Raw genomic sequence first — 8,979 nt, 5'->3', positions numbered from 1 at the left:
ATTTTTTATAATTATTTTTTTAACAACCAATAATACTTTTAAAAAATTACAAAATAATATATACTTAACAAAAAATCACCAAATTTTAAGAATAATAATATCTCATTTTTTTAATTATGCTATTGTTATATATATATATATATATAATATTCTAATAATTTTTTGTACAACATAATATTTAGTAATATGATTACATATATAATTTTGTATTTTTAATTAAATAAGTTAAATATTATAAAATAAAAATAAATACATAATAATACTAAATAATTTCTTTAAATAATAAAAAAGATCTTTTAACAAAATATATTTATAATAAACCAAAAATATTAAGATGATCATAATTTTGAATATCCATACATCTTACACTAAATTAAACAAACTCATGAAAATATACTTAAGACCACTTAGAGTTTACTACTAATAAACTACAAAAATTAAAATATATCCTATATAAGTATCTTCTAATAAAAGTCATTAATCAACCATACATCTTTTAATTTTCAACACTACTCGATCTTTGCCAACAAACCATCATAATAAACATCTTAATCTTCACTAACATCCCCAAAATTATCCTGCATAATTATATAGAAAAATAAGTACAAAAAAATTAAATTAGGAAAGTGAATGAGACATTGCTCCATTAAGTAGTAAGCAACAAGATTATGTAAAGTAGTCAAACTACAAGAATTAAACTTGATTTTCTGGAACTTACTTGTACATAGTTACTTTGAACAACTGCTCCCAGATTTCACCACTAAGATCATTTGAATCGAACATGCTGCCAAACAGAAGTTTGAACAACCAGTCAGCTAATAAAATAACAATATATACTTAGCAGTAACCTCAAAATTGTATAAAGAATTATTTCACATACACATTGATCAAGCTTGGGAGATTGCCAAGTGACTCTGGTATAGTGCCATTGAGATTGTTTTTACTTAGTGTCCTGGTTTTCGGGCAGGAATAAAATGATTAAGCAGCGCACAGTAATATGCTAAGACTCGTTATATCTATGTAAAGTAAAACCTAGTAATTAGAGATTGTCATACAAGAATTGGAGCTTATTTAGATTGCCAAGGGAAGATGGTATTTGGCCAGTTAATCTATTATTTTCCAAATCCAACCTGCCCAATGCAAGTTTGTCAGATTTCCTAATTCTTTTAGTATATTTTCTGTGATGGCATTCCCTTGCAAAGAACTGCATGATAAAGCATATACGCATCAATGATTACACTAAAAAAATCCAGCTTGACTAACAAACCACTTTTAATGCTAATATATAATTTTTTTTGTGGACAGTGAAAGTAATAGCCACAGCTACCTTGGCAGCATTTTGATTCAGGACAAGAGCTATTGAAATAGCTCCTCCTCCTCCATTTACAGCACCTTCATCTGAACAATGAGCAATTGATAGAGGAAAGACAATTGAGATTAGAAAATTTTGTAGGCAATACTTCTTAGTATTTTGTTTCCTTTTAATCAACTAAATAGTGCTAATAAGGGAAAAATTGCTAACATTTCCTATCATTTTATATTAACTTTGCCTAGATATTAAAGTAGTTTTCTATGCAGAAACATTAGACTTGCTTATTGGTCTTTGTATAATTAATGAGTTGTACAGTAACTTCAGTTTAGTTGTCAATCGCTTGTCTAATTTTTTTTCACAGTTGCTGAATCGGTTTCAAGTCTTTAAAGAAATCTGAATGACCAAGGAGAATCCAAGTTAAAGAAAAATTTGACATAGATAATTTCCAGTTAAATCAACCTCTCGAATGAAATTCTATAATATTCTAAGATAAAATGCAGAGTTTTGTCGATGTGTGGAATATATATGAGGTGTGAACCAACAAAGTGTCAATATAATCAGAAAAGGAAGTTCACCTGTGTTTCCATTTCTTTTGTTATTGAACATAGATCAAATTTGATATCTGTCTTTTGCATGTACAAAGCAAATGCTTGCAAGTTATGGATATCTGTCATTATGATATCCTGAACTCCAGGATATTGAACCTATTATATACAAAAGAAATCAGAATCGAAAAGTTAACTCCCTCTCAATTACAAACACAACATTTTGCAATCTTGATGTTAATATTCTCATCCCAACTATAAGCAGCGTATTGTAACACTGTCATACCAGAATTATTTACCAATTCAAGATCATTTTTCGAAATCAATTCCATTTAATACTCCATAAAACCAGTAGATGCAAGGAATATAGGATAACTTGATGTGACATTTGTACCTCAGAAGATGAAGAATCGAAGATCTAACCTCCTTCATCAGTATCTAGAGATGCCAGATTACCTTCTTTATTCAGAACAGGTAAACCATGTCCTATTATACAATAAAGGGGTCAACTTATGATAAGAACAAATAACAAAAGTTCTTTTAATTTTTGGACAGAAATTACAATAAATTGAAATAGCAAAAAATTGTTGTAACGCATAAGAACATCAGTAGAAATGGAAATTAAGAAGAGAAGAAAAAAAATGAATGAAAAATCAAAGAAAAAAATTAATCAAGAAAAAAATTATGACCTGCTGATCTCTGTTGGGATGCAAAAGATGCCTAATGAACTGAGCCAGCAACTAAAGATAAGAATAAACCTGAATTTCCTGGCATGCTTCCTTGTGCACTTGAAACTGGATTTGGTCCCTCCATACATGACAAATCTTCTCGATCGTCCTATTTTTCAGAGCATCTCACTTCTTATTTAATTTACAATTTCCATCATCACTTGAGTGAGGTGACATAATCATCTAATCATTTTAGTTTCTATATAGTAAGAGAAGAACTATTCAATGGTTTTTTCTATACAGAAGCAACCTTGATTCATAGAATTATTCGTGACAGAAATATATTAAGGAATCTCGATCTTCTTGTCTTACTAGAGGCAATTAAGGAAGCAATAAAAAATCATAACCAATTAGTTTCATGTGATGGCAGTGACTGGATTTCAGTTTTCTATGATCCAAAAAAATATGGTTTAGAACTACAAGCGACCTCTACTCAATTTAGATTTCAGTAAACAATAACCGAATCACTTGAACTAAACCAAACTTCAGATTTCACTGATAACAGGCAATTAGTGTACCAAACCCCCATATTAAAAATCCTAAAATCGGAACCCTAAACCTCTCAAATTTCAGAACCAAATGAAAATCAATACATACCTTCTTGACGATGGTGAGCGCAGAGAGGACGATGCTGAACGCAGAGACGATGATGCTAAGCGTGCGGCGACGGTCGGCAAAGAAATGACAAAGGTGAAAGGCAACGGTGAGCGCAGAGACGACGAGGTTGAGCGGCAACAGTGAGCGCAGATACGACGACGGTGACCGCGATGGTGAGCGCAGAGACTACGAAGGTGCGGCGACAATGAGTACAATGGTAGGTGAACGCAGGTGAAGCGGATGAGGACCGGTGGTAGCGACGAGTGGTGGCGAAGGGGAAGTAGTGAGTGGTGAGTGGGGAAGAGGAGCGATGGTGAGTGGAGAAGGACGAAGGTGAGTGGCGAAGTGGTGAGGGGGGAAACCTTTCTTCGAACGGGTGAGTGGCGCGGGCTATGTGATTTGGTGAAAAGAAAACAAAATTTTCACCAAGTGTCGTATGTGTATTTGGCGTTCTTGCAATAGGAAACGCTGCGTACCCAAAACTTAACAATTAGACTACTCTTGAAAAGCGTTTTCTTTGGTGAAAAAAGTGTACCTATAGATATTAAGAAAAGGCTTCGCTTTATAAGCGATCTTTATAATATCTAAGGAGACACTTTTCAAGTAATGCCACAACTATGTTTCCTATTCTCCTATAAAATGGTAACACAGAAAAAAGCGTAGCCTACTTCAAATGTAGCTTAAAAAAAGTGTGGCTGAATGGGTGTTTTCCTTGTAGTGCCACCTGACGCCACCTCCCCCGTGCTCACCTGCTTGGCCTCCACGCACGCTGGGCTGAACTTCTAATGGAGGTGTCTTTTTTATGGTTGTGTCTAATGGAAGTGTCTTTGTGAATGTGTCTCCTGGATGTGTCTTCTAGTGGAAGTGTCTTTGATCAGTCTGTGCGGCTGCATGGTAACGGCAGTGAATTGTGAATCGCGAGGAGAGGAGGGCTGCGACGGTAGTGGTAAATCACGACGAGACCGGCAATGCGGTGGTGGCAGGGCTACAAATCACGACGAGGAGAGCGTTGTGGTGGTCGGCGGCGCTGTGAATCATGATGAGAATGGCTCTGCAATGGTGGACGGCACTACGGTAAAGAAGAGGGTCTCTATGTGTTGTTGGGGGTAAATTCTTGGTATCCAATACCTTTTCATTTATAAATAAACTTGGCTTTATCTATTTTAATTAGAGCAGTTCAATTACCGATTCGATTTTTAAAATTTTAGATTTTTTTTTAATTCGTCATCAACCAAAGTTGATATTAATTAGATATACCCTGTTCCATTTCGACTTTTTTTAGAATAGCTTAGCTTATCAAGTCAATATATTAACAAAAAAGAAAAAGATCATAAAGACAAAAAAAAAAGTTTCAACAATGTGTTAATTAATGCCTGTCTATCTTGTAGAATTATAAAGCAATGCTTTTTCCTTTATTTCTTTGGATAATGTCATTACATTAAGTTTCACCGTCCAACATAGCAATGCTAAGCTAGCTAGCTCTAAGTTCATCCTGCGTATCCCCTTAATTAATCTTAACTAGTTACCCTCGCTTCCAAGTGAAGCTAGCTACTTTCAAGTGTCAACCAACAACAACTACATACTGCGGATATGGGACAACATCGGTGCCATATCATCTTTATCTCTACTTATTCGCGCTTATGTAAAATAGGTATCTTAAATATGCTGTTAGATGTAGCCGGATTTGTTGACCTCCTTACGTAGTTGCAAGTTTATTTGAGGTTGTCTGTTGATGATATTCTTGATGGAAATGCCAAATGAAAATATGAATTGTGCATAAGCTACTTTAAGAATTTTTCTGCAAGTATAATACCCACACTTAATTGGTTCTAAGATTATTCACTCATATAAATGATGCTATTATATTTTTCATATTTTAAATTCACTAACACTCATAATAATAAGGAGAGAATTTTTGAAACAAACACTAAATATTTTGATTTATGGAGAGATGGATAACAACATATACATATGAAGCCTTTATATTGGCAAATCTTCATAATAAAATAATAATTCTTATAACAACTAAGCACTAGTTGTAATAATTCAAGAAACATGTAGAAACTTTGACTAGTCAATTCCTTATTCAATTTTGCTTCAAATTCTTAATCATTAATCTTGAAGCTTCCAATTCATAATTCTTCGTTCTTCTAATATGGAGATGATGAGTGCAACTTGTATTCAATTCCAATTCAATTTGATTTGAACTTCTTCAATGTTCTAGTATGTTGTAGTTGTACTACTTTCTTAAATATTCTTGATTTAATTTTCTAACATTGCCTCCCTTAAATCAAGCTTGTAGAATTTATCATTCCAAACTTCTTCTTCAACTTGTAAAATGACTCTGTCTTCAACGGTTTGGTAAAGATAACTGCAACTTGGTCTTCAGTGGGACAGTACTCAATAAAAACTTCTTTTTCATTCACCAACTCTCTAATTTTGTGAAATCGAATATCAATATGCTTCGATCTTCCATGGAATACTGGATTTTTGCAAAGTGCAATAGCTAATTTGTTATCACAAAATATTGTTGTTGGAGTATTTTGTTTCTCGTTCAATTTCTCAATAATTCTTATTAGCCAAACTGCTTGCGTTGCACAATTTGCTGCTGCTATATATTCTGCTTCTGCTGTAGAAAGTGCTACTACTAGTTGATTCTTTGATGATCATGAAATTGCACCAGAACCAAGATAAAATACAAATTGTGAAGTACTTTTTCTTGTTTCTATATCTCCAGCCCAATCACTGTCAGTGTAATAGACAAGATTCACTTCATTAGTATTTTCATAATAAATATCATCATTTAAAGTACCTTTGATATATTGAAGAATCCTTTTTGCCGCTTGTAAATGGTTGGTACAAGGTTCCTCCATAAATCTGCTAAGCGAACCAATTCCAAACACAATATCTGGTCTAGTCACAGTCAAGTACCTTAGACTTCCAATCAAGCTTTTGTAATATGTAGGATTTACTGCTCTTTCTTTATCTTCTCTTAGTAACTTGAACTTCTCTTCGACTGGAGTAGAAATTAGTTTTGAGTGCTCCATTTGAAAATTCTTCAAAATATCATTTGCATATTTCTTCTGAGAAATGAAAATTTCATCACCTTTTTGAACCACTTCAATGCCAAGAAAGTAAGACATCAAGCCCATATCCGTCATTTCGAAGTGCTTTATCATAGCCTCCCTGAATTCTGTAATTATTTTCAAATTGTTGCCAGTAAAGATCAAATCGTCAACATAAAGACATTCGATCAAGATATCTCCAGGTTCAACGAACTTGATATAAAGAGTATGTTCAAATGGACATCTTCTGAAACCATTCTCAATGAAATAAAAATCAATCTTCTTGTACCACGCTCTTGGTGCTTGCTTTAACTCATACAAAGCTTTCTTCAATTTGTAAACTTTATCTTCTTTTCCAAGAACTTCATATCCTGCAGGTTGCTCAACATACACTTCTTCTTCTAAAGTGTCATTTAGAAATGCAGACTTAATATCCATTCGATATATCTTCCACTTATTTTGAGCCGAGAGTGAAATAATCATATGAATAGTATCTAATCTAGAAACAGGAGCAAATACTTCAAAATAATTGATACCTGGCTTTTGTTTGTATCCCTTAGCAACTAATCTTGCTTTGAAACGATCAACTTCACCACTGGATTTGTACTTAGTCTTGTAAACCCACTTTATTCCAATCAGCTTCTTATCTGCTGGTAAATCTGTCAGCTCCCATGTGTCATTCTTCTCAATGGCATGAATCTTCTCATCCATTGATTTCTTCCAATTATTGTCTTTAGAGGCTTCTTCAAAGTTCAACGGCTCACAATCTGAAAATAGAGCAAAATTTATTATTTCTTCATCGGACTGATCATTGTCATTGCCAACTTCATAATCTGCTAATCTAGCAGGCAGTCTCCGTTCTCTTTGAAGTCTTCTAGATGATTCTGGTTGTTCGGTTGCATCCGGTTGTCTTTCTTCTTCATCATCACATGTATTTGAAATTACAATCGGCTGCTTTTCTGTCTTTGTGTCCCAGTTCCACATGGCTTTCTCGTCAAACATCACGTCTCTGCTGATGATTACTTTCTTTGTTTCTAGATTGTACAACTTGTATACTTTTGAGTCTGTGCTATTGCCGATAAAGATACACTTCTTGCCTTTGTCATCTAACTTCTTCCTTAATTGATCTAGCACGTGGACATAAGCGATACACCCAAAGACTCTGAAATGATGAATGGAAGGCCACTTTCCACTCCAAGCTTCCTCTAGAGTTTTATCACGAACACTTTTTGTTGGACACCTGTTTAAAATATGAACTGCTGTTGCGACTGCTTCTGCCCAAAACTCTTTAGGCATTTGTTTTAACTTGAGCATGCATCTGACCATATCCATGATGGTTCTGTTCTTTCTTTCAGTAACTCCATTTTGTTGAGGATTGTATCTAGTTGTTAGTTGGTGTTGAATTCCGTGTTGTTTAAAGTATTCTGAACACGCAAGATATTCTGTTCCTCTGTCTGTTCTGAGAATTTTGATTTTATAGCCACTTATTTTTTCGACAAACGCCTTGAATGTCTTAAAGACATCACATGCTTCTAATTTCTGCTTCAGAAAGTATACCCATGTATATCTACTAAAATTATCAATAAAAGTGATAAAATACCTGCTACCACCGTTGCTTGGAATTTTTACAGAACAGATATCTGAATGCACAATTTCAAGTAATCTTCTACCTCTCCATGACTTTCCTATAGGGAATGGATCTCTGTGCTTCTTTTCCAGTTGACAAATCTCACAAACACAATGGGGAATATAAACTCGTGGTAGTCCAAAAACAAGTCATTTTCTTGACAAGTAGTTTAGGTCAGAAAAATAAAAATGCCCAAACCGTATATGCCACAACCAATTATCATCAAGTATCACAGAACTCGTACACGATGGATTAACATGTTGAATTTTTTATGAAAACATTCTGTTTGAAGTCATCTTCGCTTTATCTATGAACCTTTCGTTGTTGTCAAACATAGTGCAATATCTACGATAAGTTATCATTTTATATCCCTTCTCAGATAATTGCCCCATACTTAGTAAATTGTAATCAAGTTCAGGAGCATAAAAAACATCAGAAATATAACTCAGAGAACCATCCTTCAATCTAATTGGTATGTGCCCTTTTTTCTTCAATAGAGATCTTTGTACTATTACCAAACTTCAATAATAGTTTACCAGACATATGATTACTGCAAGCATTATCCAAGTACCATATATTTTCATCTTCACCACATGAATTACTTGTAAAAAATAAAGTTTGAGTACCTGGATTATCATCAGTATTTTGATGCTGATTTTCTGTAACGTGTGCTTGATTGTTATTCATCATTTTGAATCTGCAATCTGCTGCTTTGTATCCATACTTTCCACAATGAAAGCAATTGAAATTGGTTCTTTCTTGATAAATATTGCCTCGGCCTCTTCCTCGGTTGATAGGCCTGAAATTCATTGCACCTCTTACTTGATTAGGTGGTGTAAAATTATTGTAACTTCCTTGGTTGTAATTGCCACGACCTCTACCTTTGAAACTTCCTCTACCTCTATTTTGAAGATTGAAACCACGACCTCGTCCTTCTTGTGTACGGCTTGATTCTGCAATATTATTTAAATTCACTTGGCTTTTCAGGGTTTTCTCAGTTGATTTTTTTTACTTCTCCAGTATTCTATTGATGTGGCTTTCCATGGTTTCTTGCAACTCTGCAATCATCATGGTATCTATATCGTGTGACTCTAGTATCGTAGTC

The 8,979-nt window shown here is 34.1% G+C and overlaps 1 long non-coding RNA gene across 1 annotated transcript; it reads right to left on the bottom strand.

The window, feature by feature from the left end:
- LOC107648052 lies at positions 733-1,181 on the bottom strand. Its single transcript, XR_001621706.2, has 3 exons — positions 1,056-1,181; positions 881-952; positions 733-784 (listed from the first exon to the last, which is right to left on the bottom strand). It is a non-coding gene; the product is annotated as an uncharacterized LOC107648052 (long non-coding RNA).

This window comes from Arachis ipaensis, chromosome B06, assembly GCF_000816755.2.
Source record: "Arachis ipaensis cultivar K30076 chromosome B06, Araip1.1, whole genome shotgun sequence".
In the NCBI taxonomy this organism is placed as follows: Eukaryota; Viridiplantae; Streptophyta; class Magnoliopsida; order Fabales; family Fabaceae; genus Arachis; species Arachis ipaensis.
Note: the sequence above shows the minus strand (reverse complement) of the source record. Positions and strands in the feature narration are given on the sequence as shown.